The 24,345-nt window shown below is 41.9% G+C and overlaps 1 long non-coding RNA gene across 1 annotated transcript; it reads right to left on the bottom strand.

Moving 5' to 3' along the window:
- Positions 1-563: 563 nt before the first annotated feature.
- Positions 564-14,715, bottom strand: LOC115080692. Its single transcript, XR_003853633.1, has 5 exons — positions 14,675-14,715; positions 14,297-14,362; positions 10,852-10,890; positions 7,462-7,617; positions 564-678 (listed from the first exon to the last, which is right to left on the bottom strand). It is a non-coding gene; the product is annotated as an uncharacterized LOC115080692 (long non-coding RNA).
- Between the last annotated feature and the right edge of the window lie 9,630 nt (positions 14,716-24,345).

The following is a 24,345-nucleotide window of genomic DNA, read 5'->3' as shown; positions in this document are numbered from 1 at the left end:
AGTGCTTTAGAAGAAAGTTGAAAGCTCACTATTTTCAGATGGCTTTTCCCTGAATTAACATTTTGTTTAAATTTACTGACAATTATGTATTTTTGTTTTATTTAGCTGTTATTGTGTTGATGTTTTAGAATGTTAATTTTATTTGTATTATTGTTCATGTTTTGCTGTAAACCACCTAGCATGGTTATTCTGTTATAGGCTGTATCTAAAAACTTGTAAAGAAATAAATAAATTACCATCTAGACAGCAAAGCATCATTTGTAAATGACGTTCCTTCATTTGCACATGTGTGGATATCATTTTTACATGCGGATGTTAATGTTTCTTCTGATCTTTCTAATGTGTGTGTTAATGCTGTATTGCTTGCCACACTATTTTTTTGTGTGTGAAATAAGGCTATTAATATGCATATTAAAGTTTAGTGCATAGGCTCTCTTATATGAGTTTCATAGGTATTAGCAAGATTTTCATTACAAACAATCCTACTGATAATTTTTGGAACACTAAAGGATATTCTGATTGACTCATGTCTAACTTTTTTCTTAGCATAGAAACCAGAAAGGTGGCTGCTGAAAGGAATGCATTTATTCAAAGCTGTAACATAATTTTCACATAGACCATTTTTTTCTGGATTGCATAGTTATCTAGTTACAAAACCAGTTTTCATTCTGTGGTTCCCTGTAACAAAAAGAGAAATAGGAATTATTGTCCATCCTTCTTAAGTATTTTGACATATGGTTAAATGGTTTAATATTATCACATATCTTAGTGTATATAGTAAGTGCCAATCAGATCTTTATTAGCTGAACTGTTTTTTCCTGATAAAATAAAATGAAATTCCTAACCTACTTTGCATATTATCAGTTTTAGCACTTATCTCTAACCATTTAGGTTGCCTTTGGTGTGGACACTACAATTAAATAGAACGTCCTTTTTGAAGGTCCTAATTAGAGATGTGAAGAACAGAACCACTGTTATAGCAGCCAAAGGAATCTTTCCCACAGATTGTTGCAGGCAAGGCTGCTGTATATGACAGTGGATGACAAATATGCAGACTTCCAGGGAAGGGGAATTGAGAGAGAGAAAGAGACAAACTTGAGAAGGGAGGATTTTGGTTGGGGGGAAAGGTCTGTGGAAAAGAGGAAGAAAAATGGGGGGAAAATGGATAAAAGTTGATTTATAGAAAAAACAAGTGTTTTTAATTCATAATTCAAAAACAATCGATTAAATACTTGCAAAATGAGCCAGCCAATATATATATTGGATACCCTGTGACATAAGAATACTTTGAGTGCTAATGAGGTAATGGGTGTTTGTTAACATTAAAGCCTGTGCTGAATGTTGGTGTTAGCTAATGCCCATGTACTACAGCCCTTAAAATATGTGTATTACCATTATTTCTAGAGTTCCCAATGGTAATTCCAATACACATGAACATGAGTAAATAATCAAAATGATTATTATGCCCTTATAAATGCAAGATGTATCCAGCATTAATACCCACGAGAGTCAATGCAGACCTTCTAATGTAGGACTTTATCTGCAGTTGAGGAGGGATAGTTAAGAATCCTGTATTAGGAAAGCCAGTGCTGATTAGGTCTTTAGGTCATGGTACCTCCAACTCCGTGATAAAGATTGGGCATTTAGGACCTGGAATTTCCCATATCCCTTGCCAAGATTAGGCATCTGGGCTCAAGAATACCTACTGCCCCTTCCATGAAATGTGAAAAAGGCCTCATGGCTTGACTTCCTCCGACCTTCTTTCTGAAATGAGAAGATGGCCTCTGGGCCTGAATCCCCTACTCTCAGATCCAGTGCAAAAGTATTTGGCACCCCAGGCAAAACTTCATTAATGCACTCACCTCCCCCAACTTACCAATTGGCAGCAGCTCCAGCACAACACTCTCTCCTACCTGTGGCAGTGGCTCTAGCACAGCGCCCCTTTGGGCCTTGTACTGATGGGATTTTGTTGTCCCCAAAAGTTTGGTGCGCTAGGCGACCATCTAATTTGCTGACTCTCCGGTATTCTAGATCTCAAAAATGCCTTCTAGTACTGTTAGTGGGGTTGTTATGCCCCCATCACCTCTTACAGTTACACTTACAGCCCCTCTTCCTGGGAAGCCAGCAGTTTTCACTATCAGGAGGGAGCCTATTTTCTTTCTGCTGGACCCATGCATGCTTATTTTGGAGTCATGGGGAGGGGTTCAGGCCTAGAGACCCACTTTTTATTTTGGGGTTGGGGATGGGGATGGCTAGGGGAATGATTGTGAGTACCAGAGCCAGAAGATCTGATCTTTGCAAGGGAGGCAGTGCTATCAGTGAGAGATCCAATCTTGGGCTGTGGGGGTGTGAGGAAAAGAAAGCACAGGCATTGGTGGTCCCCTCTCCCTCCTGTGTCGGATTTCCTACAGTCAATGCCAACTGGCTACATTGCTTAAGGCTAATTAATACACGCTGCACGGCAAAATACAGAACATGTCAACATTAAAATGGCTATGTTCAGTTTAGCATGGCTATTTTAGTGCCACCATATCTGCATCTCATGTGTTTTAAACATACTGCATTAAAGCTGGATATAACACTTGCATTAGATTGCCTGGGAACATGTTACATGCTACTTCTAACATGGATTAGTACATAGACCCCTTGATCTTCAATATTATACTGTGTGATATTTCATGATGCTTTCAGTGCCTTTGACGGTGTTGCTATATATTGTGCCATCCACTTTTTTGCTTATATTTTATGTATGCAAGCAAGCAATTGGTTAATAAGAATCTTATTTCCGGTGTATAAGTCACATTTTTTTTCAAATTTGTCAGGGCATCTTATACAATGGTGTGACGTGCTGTTTTTTCCTTATAAATTGCTTCTCTCGCTCTTTCTATCTCTTACACTCTCATCAGAGCCCTGCAAGGAGAAACGCAGGTGCATCTTATATAAAGGTGCAACTTATGTTCTAACACTTCTGTAAAAAGTGGCTGTTTATAGAGGGGTGTGACTTATACAACAGTGCAACATACACCAGAAAATACGGCATATTAAACTTGAATAAAAAGAACTGAACTTTAGTCAACTTCTTGGAGCACCATGCGCGTGTTAAGAGAGCTGACGCTGACTGTTCAGCGTCCGCTTTCTACGCGCCTTTATTGCATCGGCCCCAAAGATTGTAGAAGTGCAATCATTCCCACACTGCCCTTCCAGACTAACTAAAGCCCTGCTCAATAGCTGATTGAAAAAAGTGTGGGTACTCTCTTCTTTTGGATTTGTCTAATCTCTCTCATACCTCTTCTTTTTCTGCTATCCCAACTCATCTCTTTCACTATTTGCTCTGACTTCAGATGAGGAACTGATTATCATAGTGAGTTTCCATGGGGATAAACACAAGGAGTAAAAGCAGAAAATATTTCTTCACAGAAAGAGTGGTGAAGGACTGATCTTCTAGGGGAAGTAGTAGAGGCAAAAACAGCAACATAATGCAAGAGTATCCAAGTTGTAAAGAAGTGAAGGGGATGGCTGAGAAACACTGATCATCCTCAGTATAAGGCATTGTACTAGGAATAAAAAGTAGGCAGATCTGATGGGCCTTATGGTCTTCCACCAGATTTTATTTTTCTTCTTACCATTTCTCTTCTATAACACCTCTCTTTTTCCATCAAATGTTGCGTTGTCTCATTCCTCTAGCTATTGCTCTCTTTTTTTTCCCATTTACCTCTGTCCAATCTCCCTTTCACTGCTACCTCATCTCCATATCAACCTTCTCTTCATCTCAGTTTTAACCTTCCTTTCTCCAAATCTCCCATTTTCCTATTTAACCTCATCTTTTCCTTATTCACATTCTAATCCATCTCATGCTCCCATCTCTCATCTCTTCCATATTCCTCTTTCCTCCTTCATTCTACGTTCCTCTTCCTCCATTTTTTCCTTGTTTTTTCCACCTTGTTCTTCCTCCACTCCCTATCTCATGTCTACTTGCTTTCTTTATGTACTGTATTTCTGATTTGATTGATTTGATTTGCTGATTTTGATAAAATAGGGTAAAGCAGATCTGAAAGGGTACATAGTGTTTTATTTGGGGTCTGGTGCTTCATGAATAGCCAGATCTTAACTTCCTTTCTAAAAATTTTTATACTCGGTTGTAGCCATATTTTCGCTGGGTCACAGCAGAAATAGTAGCAGGAGGCCAACAATGCAGGAACACATTCCAGAATATATCTTCTGGTATCCTCAGATGCTCCTCTTATCCTTTCACTGTGGCCTTCCATGAAAGAACAAAAGAAGTTGCCATACTGGTCAGACCAAGGGGCCATTAAGCCCAGCTTCCTGTTTCCATGATACAAGTACATAGCAAGTACCCAGCCATTAAATAGATCCCATGCTACTAATGCTGCTAGTAAGCAGTGGCTATTTCCAAAGTCATCTTGACTAATGACAGTTTATGGACTTCTCCTCGAGGAACTTGTCCAATTCTTTTTAAACCCAGATTAGCTAACTGCTTTATCGATATCATCTGGCAATGAATTCCAGAGCTTAATTATGCATTGGGTGAAAAATATTTTTCTCCAATTTGTTTTAAATGTGCTACTTGCTAACTTCATGGCGTGCTCCCTAGTCCTTGTATTATTTGAAAGAGTAAACAACTGATTTACATTAAGCCATTCTAGACCTCTTATGATTTTTTAAACCTCCATCATATCCCCCCTTAGCTGTCTCTTCCCCAAGCTGAACAGCCCTAACCTCTTTAGCCTTTCCTCACAGGGGAGCCATTCCATCCTTTTTATCATTTTGGTCACCCTTTTCTGTACTTTCTCCAGTGCATCTATATTTTTTTGAAATGACCAAAATTGAACACAGTACTCAAGGTGCAGTCGCACCATGGAACAATACAGAGGCATTATGACATTCTCCATTTTATTCACCATTCCCTTCCTAATAATTCCTAACATTGTGTTTGCTTTTATAACGTGGGCATCACACTGAGACAATTTCAATGTATTGTCACCTCATTCTTTTTCCTGACTGGTAATTCCTAACATGAAACCTAACATGGTGTAACTACAACATGGGTTATTTTTCCCTATATGCATCACTGCAAATTGGATAACCTCACTCGTCATTCCCCTACCTAGATCATGTATAAATATATTAAAAAGCACTGATCCAAGTATAGATCTCTGAGGCACTTCACTGTTTACCTCTCTCCACTTACAAAAATGACTATTTAATCCTAATGTTTGTTTCCAGCCTTTTTAGCAGCTTGCAATCCATAAAAGTACATTGCCTCCTATCCCATAATTTTTTAATTTTCTTAGAAACCTCTCATGGGGCACTTTGTCAAATGCCTTCTGAAAATTCAAATACACTAAATCTACCGGCTCACCTTTTTCCACGTTTATTAACCTCTTCAAAAAAATCTAGCAGATTTGTGAGGCAACATTTCCCTTCGGTAAATCCATGCTGGCTGTGCACCATTACTCCATGTTTATCTATATATTCTGTGATTTTGTTTTTTAGAATATTTTCCATGATTTTTCCCGGCACTGAATTCAGGCTCACCGGTCTTTAGTTTCCTGGATCACCCCTGAAGCCTTTTTTCAAAATATTGGGTTTACATTGGCCACTTTCCAGTCTTCAAGTACAATGGATATTTTAATGATAGGTTAGAAATTACTAGCAATAGATCTGAAATTTCATTTTTGAGTTATTTCAGAACCTTGTGGTGTATATCATCTGGTTTGGGCAATTTGCTATTCTTCAGTTTGTCAATATGGCCTTCTATATCTTCCAGGTTCACCGTGATTTGGTTCAGTTCATCTGAACCATAACCCTTGAAAACTGTCTCCGGAATGGATATCTCTCCAACATCCTCATTAGTAATCACTTAAGCACAGAATTCATTTAGACTTTCCGCAATGGCCTTATGTTCCCTAAGTGCCCCTTTAATGCCTCAATTATGTAATGGTCCAACTGACTCCCTCGCAGGCTTCCTGCTTCAGATATATTTTAAAAGGTTTTATTATGAGTTTTTTCCTTTACAGCCAGCTTCTCTCTTTGCCTGTCTTATCAGTGTTTTACATTTAACTTGCCAATGCTTATGCTTTTTCCTATTTTCTTCAGATGGATCCTTCTTCCAATTTTTTAAGGAAGTTTTTTTGACTAAAGGAGTCTTTTTCACTTCACCTTTTAACCAAGCCAGCAGGTATTTGGCTTTCCTTCCACATTTCTTAAGGTATGGAATACATCTGGACTGCTCTTCAAAGATGGTATTTTTAAACAATGTCCACACTTGTTGTTTACTCTTAATCTTTGTAGCTGCACCTTTTAGTTTTTTCTATCTTCCAAATTCTATCAAATTCTCCTTTGGAATGTTTAGTGTTAGAGTAAATCTAGTGTAGATTTACTTATTGTCCCCTTCATTAATTTAAATTGGATCATGTTATGATCACTAAAGCCAAACGGCCCCACCATCATTAGGTCTCTTACAAAATCCTGCGATCCACTAAGAATTAGATCTAAAATAACTCCCTCTCTCGTCGGCTCCTGAACCAATTATTTCATGAAGCAATCATTTATTCCATCCAGGAACTTTACCTTTCTAGCATGACCTAATGTTACATTTATTGGGATTATTGAAATCTCCCATTATTACTATATTGTCAAATTGGTTTTCTTTCCTTATTTCTCTTAGCACTTCATCGTCCATCTTATCATTTTCACTACATTCTTCCCCATCTCTATTGGATTTCTATCCATAAAGATTTTAATGGAGGGGTGGCCAGCCTTTTACATCCCAAGAGCCAAGGAATCAGAATGTGCAGTACCTTAAGACCCTCAAGAACTGGAAGTAGGGTCTCACACAATCTTCCCCATCAGGTCTTTTTCTCAATCCCCTATGTTATTTCCCCTTCCTCCCCAGCAGAACATCCCCATCCCCTACAAGAACAATGATGGAACTTGATGACCTCCAATGCAAGGCCTCCCACCCCACTCCTTGTGCTACTTTTACTACCCTCTGCCCAGCACCAGTACCCTGTGCCCAATACCAGTATCTCCCAGCTCCCATAGTCTGGTATATTTAGTGGCACAGCCACACCACTGAATATCTAGTATAAATTAGCCAAATATTAACAGGTAAATTTTGAAAGGAGTAATAAATGCAAATTTTAACACACTGTACTTTCTTAGCAATTTTCAAATGCCCATTTACTCCATGACAGGTGCATTTAAGCTGGGTAAAACCTGTTGACAATTCAATGGCATATACTATATCTGTTTTCACAAGCTCTCTTCATGGTTAAAGTGCATTTACACATGTAAACCCCAGTTTTAAGCATGTAAATGCTTTTGAAAATCAGGCTCTATAAGTTCATCCAACTAACTTATCTGGTCACCCCACCGCTCAATATCTACTCTATTGGGTTTAACCTAGTCGGATTTAATGCTGTTTTATATTGTACCTACCTCATTGTTTTATTCTTTAGCCTTGGTTGTGGTTGTGGTTGTAGTAGTAGTTGTAGGAGTTATGACTGGTACATACATAGGAAAAAACTGAGGCTGCAGTCCCAGAAATCTGTAGTATGGTGATAGCATCAGTGTTGAATAAAAATAATAATATGGCTGTGAAATAAATCAATGTTTAGATTAGTTACTATGTATACCTTTTGGAGCCTAAACATTTCATACACTTTAAATTCTTCAATAGGATGCCTGTGCTTTGATTTGCTCTTATTTTAATAATAAATTCTAATTTAGGAGCTCAATGTTTTTATCTTTATTTACTGTATTGTTTGTGTTGCTCTTTTTTATTTCTATTTTGTAAACTGCTCTGGGCATCCTATGTAATCTGAAGGGAAATCTAAAAGCTTAAATATATCATTAAAAATGCATAAAATGAGAATGTCATATGCATGTAAGCCCAAATAGTGAATGGAAAGTTAGCTGTAGCATTTAACCCATAAACTATACAAGATGAATTATCTACTGCTGATTCTCATGTCAGTGTTTCACTGAAAATAAACCCCCCAAATATTATAAGAGTAATTTTCAGTACCCCCAAGTCTGTGCATAGATTTTACCTGCAATCTTTAGCCCAAATTTTTAAAGGAGATTTATGTACAAATATCTGCTTTGAAAATTTGCAGGTGTATGAGGAACACGGTGTGATATATACACTCAAAGTTACATCTTCTCAAGAACAGGTACTACTTTGTGCATGTACATTTACATGTATACTTTTGAAAATTGCAATTATGCATGTAAATCCTTCCCTTGTTCCAACTCTGCACCCTGGAACTCCTACTTTCTATAATGATAACTTTCAAAGCAGTGCACGGGCACACATTGGCACATGTGCGTCCGTGTGTGCACCAGGGACATGGTGGTTTTATAGCTTTCGCACATATTATAAAATAATCTGAGAGCGTGCACGTGTGTGCCTAATTTTAAGTAGGTGCGCACCTAGGTCCCTAAATCCCATTTTTACTGTGTAAGTCAGGGTAATTTTTAAATTGGCACGCATCCATGACTTGACTAGTTTCATCAGTTTGTTCACTAGTTTGCCCAGTGTTGAGCTAGGTCCTCTAAACCGCCCTGGTTTAAAAGCCTGCACTCCCCTCAGTTACCCCAAACCCTTTAAGTCCTTCCAAAATGGCTGGTTTTTTACATTTTTTTACAACTTACACCTTCTCCATAGCAGAAGTAAACTTATGCGGCAGTGGACCTGGGTGTGTGCCAGGGCGCGTAAGTATTTGCACACACATGCCCCTCCCAGACCATGCCCCTTATTAAAATCGAATGAGATGTGCATATAGGTGGCATTTAAAATTCAGTGGGTGCATGTGAGCCCACCTTGGGGGGAATTTTAGTAGGTACGCGCAACGATGTGATAGGCCCATTTTCCTGTTCCCTCCCAGTTCACCCCTACCAAACCTGCCTACCTTTTACCCTACCAGCCCCAACCCCTAAAACCCTGCTGCCTACCCTAGATGTTTTTGTTTTAATATTTAATATTTAATAGTATTTAATTAATATAACATTAATTAATTAATATTAATAGTATTTATTAATATAAATATAAATATTTAATATTTAATAGTATTTAATATGCAGTACGTAGCAGCAACAGGTTATGTGGTCATCCAATCCTGGTGCGTGCTTCTGCGTGACACGGACTTGATGCATTGTTCCAGCCTGCCCATGCCCCACCCATGCTCAGACACTGCCCCGCCCCTTTTTTGCAAAACCTTCAGTATTTGCACAATTGTGCATCCCTTTGCGCGTGCTGATCCCCAATTTTATAACATGCATGCGCCTGCACGCACATGTTATAAAATCGCATGTCCATGTATGTGCGCTGGGTAGCGCACGCACATGGACACGCTCGTGCAAGTTCTAAAATCTACCCCAATATGTAGATTTTATATAGGAAAACAAAAATTGGGCAATATGTGGAACTAACTGGTGCTTATAATAGACAAAGAAAAACACTCCAAAGGGAGTGGAAAAAACGCACCTATGAAATTACACAAAATCTAATTGCTTGTGCGTGCATCTTCCGATGTTGGCGTGCACTGGGCTTTTAAAATTCACTTTATTGGTCTTAAATTTTATGTTATCTTATTAGTTTAGTTTTTCAATTCAGGTTTAATATGCCCTTATTAACCAATATCTTGCAATATCTTGCTTTTATAAGTATAATATAAGGTATCCTAGCCAGTTAGTTTCTGGCTGAAAATTCACTTAAATCTAGCTGGCTAACTTAAGCTTGGCGTTGAAGGTCCCAAATTTATGCAGTTAACATGACCAGTTAACACTGGAAATTGGGGCTAGCTAACTAAGATCCCTTCCCAGTCTCACCATTTTTCCTAAAATGCCTGCTTTGAGAGCACTTAAATATAACTGCCTTGTAAACTTATATTCATTCACTCTTCAGGGCAAAGGTTTTACTCCAGGAGATCTAGCCAGCTAATTCCCTAGTTGGCGGACTAGATCTATTTGATAAGAATCCCAACAGCGACCTGACAGGGTCATATCCATTCAGTTCTTTAGGCAGCTGTGGTTTGGGGGCCCTGGCCAAGGATGATCACTGTGATGGCTGGGCTATTGGGGGCAAGGGATATGCAAACAAGATACAAAATTCCTGGTAGTTGAGAATGAAGCCTTAGCCATAGGGCACCCCAGACCCTCCATATCAAAGAAAGGAGAAAATCAGTCGTAAGAAAAATGGAAACAAGAGACAGCATCATTTTCAATTTCAAGGGGGTAATGAGCTTTCAAAATTGTAAATATATTTTTTGAAATTGAATTAGATGAAATCTATAATAGAATGTTTTCAAGCATGGTGATTCGGAACCTTTAACCACAGTTTTCAGTTTTCAAAAATGAAGGGGGGACTTAAAAAATGAGGATCTCCATCAAGTTAGTTTGAGATTTTAACCCAAAAAATGATTTCAATTTTCTTGAGTCCCCTACCAACACCTCCAACTATAACAGGCAATGGAGAAAATCAGTCCTAAGAATAGAAACGAAAGCATGAAAGGTAATAGATTCTTCTTGTTAGTTCTGATACTGCTTGCAAGGAGTGTGAAAGCTGATTTCACTTCTCCCTTTTGCAGAAAGTAGTTTGGCTGCCATGTTAGTTCTCTTGAATGCACAGAAATATGGTGATACATTTTTATTAGGCTAATGTATAACATGTAACATGTATTTTTATTTGCTAAGATTTCATTTCTGCCCTTTTGCAGAGAAAGCAATCTTGAATTTTCCTTCTAAGACGGGAAGCAAAGGAACTAACATAGGAAAGCTGCAACACCAAAAAAACAAAAACCTGTACAGGGCACTAAGACAACTTACATTTATCGCCCTGGCACGTCTCTCAAGCTTCTTCTCAGCCTGAAGATCAATCAGCAAATATAAAATAGCAAAAACAACAAAAGGTTATGTAAGTAAATGTTTTTTAATTTTGTGCTTGAGGCAGTTTTTGTTTCCTATGATCATTCAAAATATCTTGTCCATAAACCAACACTATTATTTTTTGAGGTTTTGTGAATTTTTCTATGACTATATCAGTGATTTACATCAGAATCTAGATTAAGAAGAAAGAAAATATCAGTCTGGACTGGAGCATTTAATTTAGTTAGATGACAACCTGCAATTTCTTCCATCTAATTTCACTAATCATATCAAGACAAATCGTCAGAGCCTTGTGAAACAGAAATGCAAGATGTGACACAGTATATAAATTGATAACTTTAAAAATGTTAAACTGTCTTGCACACTGTGGTACTGATGTGTTGAAGGCTTTAAGTTTTAAAAGTCTAATGTCTGAGGAAGCTCTGGAATATGTAGTACCTTAGCAGTTCTCTGCCAGGTCTAGAGAGTTTCAGCAGGGGTTGAGATAATGAAAACAAAAGGGCTTGGGGCTGGTAGAACAGCAGCTAAAGCAGCCTGCTCAAGTCAATAGGCCCGTGGTAAATGGTAACAGTGGAATTGCACATAGAGATTAGCAGGGACTGGAGATTAAGGCTCATGTCACAGCAGCCTCACCAGCAAACAAAGGGGATACAGAACAAAAAGAAGATACTCAAAACGCTATTAAGGAAATAGTGCCTGGGTTCACGGTACTAGGGATGTGAATCGTTTTTTGACGATTTAAAATATCGTCCGATATATTTTAGTTTTAGTGTGCCGGTTTTCCTGCCATTGGTTTAGGGCAAGTAAGTACTTCCCTCCCAAAGTTGATGAAGTATTAAGGCATTTGGGGTGGGGATTTAATTTAAAGGGTCGGGGGTGGGTTTTAGGGGGTTTTAGTGTGCCGGCTCACGATTTTAACGATTTTCACGATATTTTAAACACTCAAACGGCAACAATACGATTCCCTCCCCCTCCCAGCCGAAATCGATCGTTAAGACGATCGAGGACACGATTCACATCTCTACACGGTACATGGTTAGCATACACATTAGTGATCATACCCAGGCCCCTATGAATACGAAGAGGACTAGATTCCCAGTTTTAAAATTCTATTAGGGGCAATCTAGGGAAGTCACTATAAGTAGTGAGGTTTCAGCAGAGTGTGCTTGCTGCTTGATGACAGGCCCTAGATTCATAGACACAGAGCAGTTGGAATGAGGGTTGAGTATATTATGGGCTTATTTACTAAGCATTTCTCTATTGACAAAAGAATGGGAAAAATATATTAGTATATCAAGCCCTTTGGTAATAAGTGATTTGGATTTTAGAAAGGATACAAATATTTTTCATTGTGGATGAAGCGTTATGTTATTTTATATTATTATAGTTTGAAGTTATTGTGTATTAAACTGTATTAATTATAATAATTGTTTTTTACATGATAAAAGAAAGCTGTCTCCTATTATGTTTAAATTGTGTCTGGTGTATCTTAATCAGGGGCAGGAGGGAAATATAAGGAGGAGGGAGGGGGGAAGGTGTTGGGAGGATGCTGGCCGAAGTTGTGAAGTGTAAAGCATGCTTCTGTTAATAAACTGGATACTGACACAAATAAGAAATAATGGGCCGGTGATCAGATCAGGCAGCTTTTGACTGTTTAAAGTACCTAAGGGATAGAATGTGAAATAAAGCTGTGATATTCTACAGTGGGAAAACAATAATTAAAACAAGGTCAGGGATGTAGTACTCAAACCATATCAGTTGGGAAATTGTACACGTTCATGCAAAAACTAGAAAACCACAGAAAAGGTCATATCAGGGCAACATGCAGGGTGCAGTCCTAGAAATAAATAGTAAACTTTCATTTAAAAAAATCTTACATGCAATAAAATAAAAAAACTGTACTGTATGGGCACATTTGGTTTGGGGAGGATACAGAAGATGAAAACCTTTGCAGAAATAGGACTGGATGTGGTGAGAATGAGGGAAAGAAAAGTCAAGGGGACAGCAGGATAGCCTGAATGTTTGTCAGGAATGATTGTGCTAGTAGCAGTCTTTTACTGATAGAGATGGGATGGAGATGGAGGAGGGAGGTGAAAATGCTGCAGAGTCCTCGGATTTCATCGCGTTTAAGCACTGGTGCAGGGTCAGACAAGCAGATACAGCAGACACCTGTTTGAAGGTGACTATTAAAAAGGTGACTATTAAAATGCCATACACTTTTCTGGATGCCCAGCAAATCCATCCCATCTGTGTGGTTCTTTTCCAGAGGTTAATTTTGGATCCTTTTATTCTTTGTGTTCACTCACTTTTGGATAAAGCAGTGCTGTTGCTGTGTTAGTCCACTTGAATTAACAGAAATAAAGGTTAAGAAATTAAAACAAAAAATAATTATATCACGTGATATCTTTTTATTGGACTAGCTAAATACATTTCCTGACTATCTTTCAAGAGCCAGGGACGCGGGTCAGAATACAATGAGCTAAAGATGACATTAGCAGGAAATATAAACAAATCCTAGAAGGAATTCCTTCACACTTTGATTAGCATAGCTCATACTTACTGCTAATATCATCGTTTGCTCATTCTATTCTGACCTGAGGAAGAGAGGACTGGCTCTCGAAAGCCAATCAAGAACTGTGTTATTTTAGTCCAATTTAAAGGCATCACCTTATATATTTTGCTTTTGTTTTGTGAACCTTTATTTCTGTTCTCTCACTCTCCTTGGTGATCTCATTTAATCCCACCATTTTAATAGTCACCTTCAAACAGGTGTCTGCTGTATCTGCTTGTCTGACCCTGCACCAGTGCTTAAACGCGATGAAATCCGAGGACTCTGCAGCATTTTCACCTCCCTCCTCCATCCTTCTCCCATCTCTATCAATAAAAGACTGCTACTAGCACAATCATTCCTGACACACATTCAGGCTAACCTGCTGTCCCCTTGACTTTTCTTTCCCTCATTCTCACCACATCCAGTCCTATTTCTGCAAAGGTTTTCATCCTCTGTATCCTCCCATCCTGTTAGCTTGTGTAGAATCTCAGCTCATTTTCTTATCATTTCCCACATGAATACTTGGCACTAGTTTTTCTTGGTCCTTCTCTTTTCCAGTTCCTCCTCTGTCATGCTTTCAAAATGCCACTACAAGAATTATCCAGAAGAGTCTCCACATCGTGTGCCCCGTCCCTTAACCCTTTCTTTTGGTAACTCCCCACCTCAAAGGCAATCCTTGTCCTCTTATTTTTCAAAATCTTCCACTTCTGTACCCTATTTGCATCACCTTTGATCTATCCTTACACATTTATTCAGTATTCTGCCCAGGACAAGTCTCGGGAAAATAAAGAGATAAAAGGCTTGATGGAATGAACAAGGTGAGTTTTATCTTACCATTGCACCAATAACCAAGGCCAAAGTGAATGTAAGCAGGAAGATCCGCTTCATATTGGTACAGAACTGTAAAACAAAAGAAAAATGAAAGCCATTGTGAAGTAAACAATAGAATACATTTTGATGGGAAAAGAAGAAAATAAGTTCTGATTCAGTGATATTATAAAGTTTTCACAGCTTGCTACTTCAGTGGCAAATGGCATTATCTGGTTTTAGAATGATGGATGATCAGTGGGGAAACCTATTAATTCATGCTGTATATTAAATGTTGTTTCTTCTTCAGAATCCTATTACATACACAAGACAACTGGCATGTAAACACTGGGGAAAGGTGCACAACTTCTCAATTCAAACAAGAGTTCTGCAATTGCATCTTACCTCAGTGGTCAGTAATGAACAAGCCCTTCGCTGAGTCCTGTGTGGATGATTGAAAGAAGCATTTCTGAAATTTATAGGCTCTCTCTAATCTGGTATCTATGATGGATTAGATATAAAATTATGACTCAGCAGATGATTTGTGGTTACAAATGAATCAAGGGAGTCTTTGGAAAATTCTTATTGTTCTCAAAATAAGAATGATACTTTTATTAAATTAATGCTTTGCAGACTTCCTCAATCTATTACTGTTGAGCTTCAGGCTGCCCAATACTTGTTGTAAAATAAGTTGTAAATCGCTAATAATTAGGCAGCAAAGCTCAAAGCAAGAGGCATAAACATTATCAGGTTAATGAATGTGAGTAGTTCCTGGCAACACTTCTAGATATTTCAAATCTGTATGCCGCTATATGGTATGTGTTCTACATTGCTTTCAACTACTTTTTAATCTGGAGAAGTGGTTTCTAAATGAACTACATGACCAGTGACAGCAAATGACAAAATTAAAGGGGAACACTCATGATCCATAGGTGAAAGCTTTTATGTTTATCAAGCATCCAATTTGGTAACCCGATAGGCCAATGCAGAAAGGTGTGTTCTCCCTTCTGCATCGGCCTATACTTTAATCTATACTTTAGCACACATTTTCTGGGCGCAAAACTTACTCCCGATGCAGCAAGGAGTTTTGTGTGCTGGAAATGTATGTTCCTTAATGGGAGTACTGCTTAGCGCCTTTGCATGGATATTCCATGGAAATGAGGGCATTAGGCAATACCCCCCGATACAGAGAGACTGCACATCTTCTGGCCAGCACATCTTCTTTAGCACTGGAAACCTAACTCCTGGATCAGGGCTGGATTTAGGTTTCCTGCGCTATGGAAAAAATAGTAAAAAAAAGTTTTAAAAGTCTGTAACTCTCTGGGTAAGTGCCTGGGCCAAATGCACATTTTAAAGTTTTTGTACTTTTTTAACTCCCAATATATTTACATAACATTAGCTTACTACATCAGGTGTTAAAAAAAACAAATCTGGGCATTAAAAAATGCTCCCTTTTTAAAGTTTATTTAATGTATTCTGACCATTCCTTAACACCTTATTGTAGTTTGGTTTCTGCATTTCTCGGATTTTATCTGGAGACACCCGTAGAACACATATTACTCCTATTCTTTTCTCTTTTCATTGGGTACCAATATAATATCAGATTCATTATAAGGTACTGAATATTATACATGCGCTAATCTACAATACAAATTCAACATGGCTTTGTTCAAATTTACGTATTTATAAACCTGCTAGACAGCTTAGGTCTCTCTCAAAAAATTTATTAGATATACCCACTATTAAATCGGCTAGACTGGAACTAACAAGGAAAAGGGCCTTTTCAGTTGCCGGCCCTATTTTTTGGAATGGTCTCCCTTATTCTCTTCGTCTCACATCCTCTATTCCACAATTCAAAAAAATGTTAAAAACGTATCTATTTCAAAAAGCTTATAGTTCATTAACCAGTTCATAACTCTGGTATCATCATCATTTTGTTGTACTCCTCACCATCATAAAATAATCTTTTCACCTTTTCACATTTCAATATTTACCTGAATTGATGCATTTTTATAGTTTTTATTATTTGTTTTAAGTGTTTATGCCATATATTGTTAATTTTTATCAAATGTTTTGGCGGCTTAATTTATGGAACTTTGTGTATGTTTTTCTGTAAACCGTTTTGATTAATTCTTTGAATTGTAAAGGCGGTATATAAAACATTAAAACATTAAAAGCATTAAATATTGTTCATGAGATGAATGTAACTAGATATCTTAGATAGCCAGTTAACTGTAGGACAGCTCTTTTGCCCAACCAGACTCTGAATATCAGAGTTAGCCAGATAACCTAGCCAGGTAACTCAACTCCTGTTGTGTAGGAGGTGGAACCTTGGGCTGAAGTGGGGTAGATGCTGCCTGAAGGTGAGGGCCTACGGGTCCCCACCATCAACAGGCAGAGTGGGCTGAAGCTGGAGGCCACTGGAGCTTCACCTATACCAGCCCACGTTCCCCTCGGGTTGAGCCTTTGGGAGCCAGGGCCAGCAGGACTTAGGTGGGCCTCAAGGTTAAGTACATGTAGTAGATGGTTCAGCCCAGAGCCAGCAGCCAGCAGATGGCATGGTCCTATCCTGGTCGGGATATGGAACAGGAACTCAAGTACCAAGGAACAAGAAAGAACTGAAGGTGCCTGAGCAAAGGGAGGCCGAAGCCTTAATAGTCCCTGTCCAGAGGATAGGGAAGAGGGATCATTGTCAAGCTTGAATGGAAGCTGGTGGCACTTGGAAGGTGTAGCAAGCAACGTGGAACTCTGGACTCAAGAAAGTCTGAGGCGAAGACATTCGTAGCAATGGTCAAGGCACGGAGAAGGCAGGTGTGGTCAGACGTAGCAATGGTCAAGGCATGGAGAAGGCAGGTGTGGTCAGATGGAGCAATGGTCAAGGCACGGAGAAGGTGGGCGTGGTCAGATGGAGCAATGGTCAAGGCATGGAGAAGGCGAGCATGGTCAGATGGAGGAATGTTCAAGGCACAGAGAAAGCAGGCGTGGTCAGACGTAGCAGTGGTCAGGCTCAGAGAAGGCAGGCAAGGTCAAGCATATCAGGGGTCAGGCTCGGAGAAGGCAGGCAAGGTCAGGCGAAGCAGGGGTCAAGCTTGGAGAAGGCAAGCAAGGTCAGGCGTAGCAGTGGTCATGCTTGGAAAAGGCAGGCAAGGTCAGGCATAGCAGTGGTCAGGCTTGGAGAAGGCAGGCAAGGTCAGGCATAGCGATGGTCAGAACCAGGAAGTCAATCAACACACAGACGAGACGAACATGGAACAGGAATCAAGAACTTGGAGAAACAGGAACATGAAGCAAGGCTTACGGAGAAGCAACGAGTACGAGGAAACCTGGAACACGAGACCAAGGAGACCTGTTGCAAAGGCCACGCTTCAGTGCAAGGCCTGAGCATTTAAGCGCTGAGGGAACTGACGTCAGCATCCGGGTCTGTGGCCAGGTTCCCGCCGCGGGCCCTTTAAAGTTTCACTGATATGCGTGCGCATAGGGAAGGGACTGGCACCGCCGGCAGTGTCTCTCCGCGAACCCCGCGGAGAGGCCCAACAGATGGATGCATCCTGGCTGGAGGTCCTGGGAAGCAGAACAGGGCCGGAGATGCTGGCGGAAGTCCGAGGTCAGGACTGGTGGCCCACCACCACCACCAGCGATGAGGATCTGGAGCCTGAAGCTTGTGTAGAGAGGTGAGAGGGACGCACCGCAGGGCTGCCATGGGCTATGAGTGTAACAGTACCCCCCCTTTATGCCCCCCTCCTGGAGGTCGGGGTTTGCCCGGATGGGCACGATGGAAATTCGAGAGGAGGGTCTTGTCCAAGATGTTGCGAGCAGGTTCCCATGAATTTTCCTCGGGTCCATAACCCTCCCAAGAAAGGAGGTACTCCCATCAGCGGCCTCTACGGTGGATGTCTAGAATTTTATGGACCTTATACGTTGTATCAATCTCTGCCACTAATGCAGGTGGCTCAGGGACCTTCCGGGTAGGCCAGGACAACACTACCGGCTTAAGCAAAGAAACATGAAAGATATTATGTATACCCAAGGAAGGAGGCAACCGGAACTGGTAAGTCACAGGTCAAATGCGTCGGGTAATCAGGAACAGTCCAATAAAGTTTGGAGCAAATCTCTGCAAAGGAATTTGGAATCTAATATACTTTGTGCTCAACCAGACTTTCTGGCCAGGAAGGAATTCAGGAGATGCGCGGCAATGACTGTCAGCAGTCTTCTTGGCCTGGGAAGCGATCTGGCACAGGCGAAGATTTGTCTGTTCCCACAATGTCTTTTGGGTATCCGCAGTAGCTGTGCCGCAGGAGATGGCACGGAGAGAGGTATGGGTAATGGTGGTCGTGGTTGTTTCCCATAGACTATAGAGAATGGTGATGTTCCAGTAGCTGTGGCAATGTGAGAGTTGTGGGAAAACTCTGCCCAGGATAAGAGGTCCGACCAGTTGTCTTGTTGGTCATTGATATAGGCCTGCAGGAATGCCTTCAGGGAGCGGTTTATCCATTCAGCTTGCCCATTGGCTTGGGGGTGATAGGCGGTTGTGAGGCTGATGTTAATACCAAATTTTCGGCAAAGGGAGCGCCAATATTTGGCGACGAATTGAGGACTTTGATCGGAAACAATATCCACTGGTAGGCCATGCAGTCTGAAAATGTGATGAAAAAAGAGATGTGCTAGCTCTGGTGCAGATGGTAGGCCCGGAAGAGGTACAAAAAGGGCCTTTTTTGAAAAACGGTCTATGGTGAACCATATCACGGCATTACCCTGAGAAGGGGGCAGATCCATGATGAAATCCGTAGATAAGTGAGTCCACGGTTCCTCGGGTGCTGGAAGTGGTTGTAAAAGTCCCCAAGGTCGCCCGACCAGGGGTTTTTGTTGTGCACACACATTACAGGATTCGATGTATGCCTTAGTGTCGGAGACCAAAGTAGGCCACCAGATAAACCTCTGGAGCAGTGCCACAGTTCACGCACGTCCTGGGTGGCCGGCAAATTTGGAGTCATGTGCCAAGCGGAACTCTTTCCCAGAGTCGTCGGAGCACCATGGTTTTCCCAGGAGGAACTGGATGGGCAGCAGACAAGGAATTACAAGCTGAGTTGATGATGTGAGTTGGCTCTTTGGGGATGTCCTCAGGTTCAAAAGACCGGGATAAGGCATCTGCCCGGAGATTCTTATCCACAGGGTGGTAACGGAGGATGGAATTGAACTTTGAAAAAAATAAGGCCCATTGAGCTTGACAGGCATTGAGGCGCTGGGCATGATTTAGATGTTCTAAGTTTTTGTGGTCAGTGAACACCGTGAATTTATGCTGTGTGCCATCGAGCCACGAGCACCACTCTTCAAGAGCCAATTTAATGGCGAGCAGTTCGTGGTCCCCAATACTGTAGTTCTGCTCTGCTGATGAAAATTTTTGAGAATAGAATGAGCATGGGACTGTGGTACCAGAAGCAGTGTGCTGACTTAGAATAGCTCGAGCCCCCAATGGCGGAAGCGTCTACCTCGACTAAAAATGGACGAGTCGAATCAGGATGATGTAAGCAGGATCCTTTTTGGAAGGCTTCTTTCAAATGATGAAAAGCGTTAACAGCCTCAGGCGGCCAATTCTGTGTATTTTGGCCCTTCCGGGTCACGGCCATCAGAGAAGCAGCCAGTGTGGAGTAATGCAAGATAAAGTGTTGATAATAATTAAGGAATCCCAAGAAGCGCTGGAGCGCTTTAAGTCCCATTGGTTGTGGCCAATCCTGGATTGCCCTCAATTTATCTGGGTCCATGGAGAAGCCTTGAGAAGAGATTATAAGGCCAAGGAACGGTAAAACTGGACCTCTCGAACAAACACTTGTCCAATTTTGCAAAGAAGTGGTTTTCTCATAGGCGTTGTAGTACCATTCGTACATCGATCCGGTGGTTGTTGAGGTCCTTTGAAAATATGAGGATATAGTCCAGATAGATCACGACCTTGATATATAGCAAATCTCTGAAAATTTAATTCATCATCTACTGGAATTCAGCTGGTGTGTTGGAAAGGCCAAAAGGCATCACCAAGTATTCATAGTGGCCATCTCTAGTATTAAAGGTGGTTTTCCAGATGTCATCGGGGTGGATTCTCACCAAGTTATATGCTCCACGTAAATCCAGCTTTGTGAAGATGGTAGCACCTTGGAGACGATCAAATAGTTCAGAAATCAATGGCAAAGGATATTTATCCTTATGGGTGTTAGCATTTAGACCACGGTAATCAATGCACGGTCTGAGTGATCCATCTTTCTTGGTCACAAAGAAGAATCTTGCTCTGGCGGGTGATGTGGATGGACAGATAAAACCTTTTGCTAGATTCTCCTGAATATATTCGGTCATAGCCTTTGTCTCAGGTAGCGACAGAGGATAGGTGCATCCACAAGGAGGCGTGGTTCTAGGAAGAAGGTCGATTGGACAATCGAACCCACGAAGAGGCGGGAGGAAATCAGCCTTTTGTTTAGAAAATACATCCTCATAGGCAGCATATGGAGGAGGTATGCCAGAAGAGGTGGTAACCAAAGGAATTGTCATCTTCTGAAGACAGGATTGGTGATAGGCTGGACCCCACTCTACCAGTTGTAGCGAAGTCCAATTAAATTGGGGAGAATGTTTCTGTAACCAAGGAAGTCCAAGTACAATGGAATGGATTGACTTATCCATCACCAGTAACTTGAGTTCCTCAAGGTGTAAGTCCCCTTTATGTAACTGGACAGGTTCAGTGGTCAAAGAGATACAGCCAGGAAGTGGCTCTCCATAGATAGAGGCGATACACAAGGAAGGGTTAAGCAAACGGGTTTTAATACACAGGAGTTGCACAAGATCTTTGAGGATAAAATAACCTCCTGCTCCGGAGTCTACCAGAGCAAGAAGCGGAAAGGACTGAGAGTCCCAAATTAGTGTGACTGGAACTGAGAGTTGGGTGGGCCAGAGAAGTTGCACCCAAGTTTAAGGCCCCTACTGAACTTGGGCCCTGGAGTTTCCCAGATGGATGGGACAATTTTGTAGATGGTGGCCTGGAGCTCCACAATATAGACCCAAGCCAGCCTGTCTTCACTGGAGGTGCTCTTCCGGTGTCAGTCGCCCTTGACCCAATTGCATGGGTTCTTCCGCCTTGACCACTCTGCTGTCACTAGATATGGAGTTAGTAACGGGTGATAAGCGGGAGCAAACCTGCACGGGCCTCTTGGGCATCTGACTCTCCCGGTGACACTCTTGAAGATGGTGGTAAATTCGGCCTGTCAAATCTATAAGGTCCTCCAAGGAGGGAGGGAGCTCCCGAGCAGCCAGCTCATCTTTTAACTGCGAGGAGAGATCATCCAAGTAAATAGCTCGAAGGCAGTCTTCCTGACAAACAAGCTCAGTAGCCACAGTCTAAAACTATATTGTATAATCAAAAAGACTTCATTGTCCTTGACGAAAATGTAGTAGACTGGTGCTTGCTACAGCATGCCGCCCTGGATCATCAAAGGTCCATTTGAATACAGACTCAAATTGAACCAGTTCTCTTAGCAAGGAGTCTGAGCAATCCCACAGGGGGGAAGCCCAGGCCAGGGCCTTCCCTTTGAGGCGAGACAGGATAAACGTGAACTTTGTCAAGTCATCCTGGAAGACAGAAGGCTGCAGAGCAAATTGCATATAGCACTGATTTATGAACCCTCTGCAGAGCTTGGAGTCGCCATTGAAATGTGGAGGTGCTGGAAGTGCCAACAAGGCATGTGGTGACGATGGAGATGGCTGTGGAGGAGGAGAAGCTGGGTCACTGACGAAGGCATCGACCCAGGCATGAAGATGATCCATGGAAGATGCCAATGCCTTGAGGAACTGCTGCTGTTCTTACACCTTGGAAGCCAGGCCTGGGATGGCCTGGAGGGCATGTGGCTCCACCGAATCCATGGCCTTTGCAAACTGTTGCGTAGGAGGTGGAACCTTGGGTTGAGGTGGCGTTGATACAACCCGTAGGCGAGGGCCTACGGGTCACCACCATCAACAGGCGGAGTGGACTGAAGCTGGAGGCCACTGGAGCTTCACCTATACCAGCTCACGTTCCCCTCGGGTTACGCCTTTGGGTGCCGGGGCCGGCAGGACTTAGGCGGGCCTCAAGGTTAAGTACAGGTAGTAGATGGTTCAGCCCAGAGACAGCAGCCAGCAGATGGCGTGGTCCTATCCTGGACGGGATATGGAACAGGAACTCAAGCACCAAGGAACAAGAAGGAACTGAAGGTGCCTGAGCAAAGGGAGACTGAAGCCTTTATAGTCCATGTCCAGAGAATAGGGACAGAGGCATCATTGTCAAGCTTGAATGGAAGCTGGTGGCACTTGGAAGGTGTAGCAAACAACGTGGAACTCTGGACTCAAGAAAATCTGAGGCGAAGACATTCGTAGCAATGGTCAAGGCACAGAGAAGGCATCTGTGGTCAGACAGAGCAATGTTCAAGTCACGGAGAAGGCAGGCGTGGTCAGGACTGAGAACAGGTACGGCCAGGAGACTCTATCAAAGGCCTTTTCCGAATCAAAGCCCACCACAATGGCCTCCTGTCCTCGTCTTTGGCAAGATTCCATGGCTATAAGCAGCTTAGTCATGTTTGCACTAACAGTCCTCCCCTTAACAAATCCGGCCTGTTGGGGTATAATAATATCTGGAAACACAACACTCAAGCAATCTGCCATAATCTTGGCGAATAACTTTGCTTCAAAATTAAGCAACGATATTGGCCCCAGGATGCAGGGGAGGCGAGGTCTTTGCCTGGTTTTTCAAGAACAGTGATATATGCTTTTGTAACCCCTATAGGAAAATGACGCTTTTGCTGTGCATCTTGAAAAAATTTTAACAGGGCCCCTGACGCTTGGTTAGCTAATACTTTGTAATATTCGGACTCATCCCATCTGGGCCAGGAGCCTTATTTCTCTTACTACCCTTAATGGTATCCATGAGCTCTTCCAGCATAATTGGTGCATTCAGACGCGCTAGCTGTTCGCCAGTAACTTGAGGAATGTGAAGGTCCTTAAAGAACTCAGTTTCCTCCCTGGAACCACCTAGTCTATCCTCTTTGTAAAGGGCCTCATAGAAAGTCCTAAATCTCACACAAACCTCTGCACTCGAAGTAATGGGGTCACCCTTTTCATTTTTAAGTTTGTCAATATAAGTTTTGCCCCGTTGCTTCCGTATCATATTAGCCAACAGCCCCCTGGTTTTATTACCAAATTGAAAAAATTTGTGTGCACCTTTATGAAGCATTTTTTGTGCTCTGACATGTAATAGCGTGTTCAAAGTACTCAGGAGATCATAGTACTCCCTTTGAGTCTCGTTAGTCTTTTGTTGGGCCAATTTTTGTTTTGCCAATCCTACCTTCTGTTCTAACTGAAGAATGCTTTTATGCATTGCCTTATTTTTTGCTATGAGATAGGAAGTAATGTCCCCCCTCAGTACCGCCTTACTGGCTTCCCAGAATAAACTGGGATCCTCCATGTGCCCTTGATTGTGGGTTACATACTCATGCCATTTTTTTCTCAGGTACTCCTAAAAGTTCTTGTCATTCGCCAACTGGGACGGAAATTGCCAGTGGCGTCTCACCGCTGTCCTACCCCCTTGTAAGTCGAGCCACACCATAGCGTGGTCAGATATTGCTACGTTCCCGATCTGCGCACTCTGGGGTAGATTTTATAAATTTACGCGCACACGTACTTTTGTTCATGCACCAGGCGCGAACAAAAGTACGCTGGATTTTATAAGATACGCTCGTAGCCGCGCGTATCTTATAAAATCCGGGGTTGGCGCGCGCAAGGGGGTGCACATTTGTGCAAACTGCGCGCGCTGAACCCGGCGCGCGCTGCCTGTTCCCTCCAAAATCGGAGCGGCCTCGGAGGGAACTTTCCTTCTGCCTCCCCTCACCTTCCCCTCCCTTCCCCTACCTAACCCACCCCCCCCAGCCCTATCTAAACCCCCTCTACCTTTGTTGGCAGATTTACACCTGCTGAAAGCAGGTGTAAATCTGCGCGTGCCAGCGCCATCACTCGACCCGGGGGCTGTTCCGGAGGCCTTGACCATGCCCCCTGGCCGGCGCCATGCCCCCAAC

This window comes from Rhinatrema bivittatum, chromosome 1 (assembly GCF_901001135.1).
Source record: "Rhinatrema bivittatum chromosome 1, aRhiBiv1.1, whole genome shotgun sequence".
Taxonomy (NCBI): domain Eukaryota; kingdom Metazoa; phylum Chordata; class Amphibia; order Gymnophiona; family Rhinatrematidae; genus Rhinatrema; species Rhinatrema bivittatum.
Note: the sequence above shows the minus strand (reverse complement) of the source record. Positions and strands in the feature narration are given on the sequence as shown.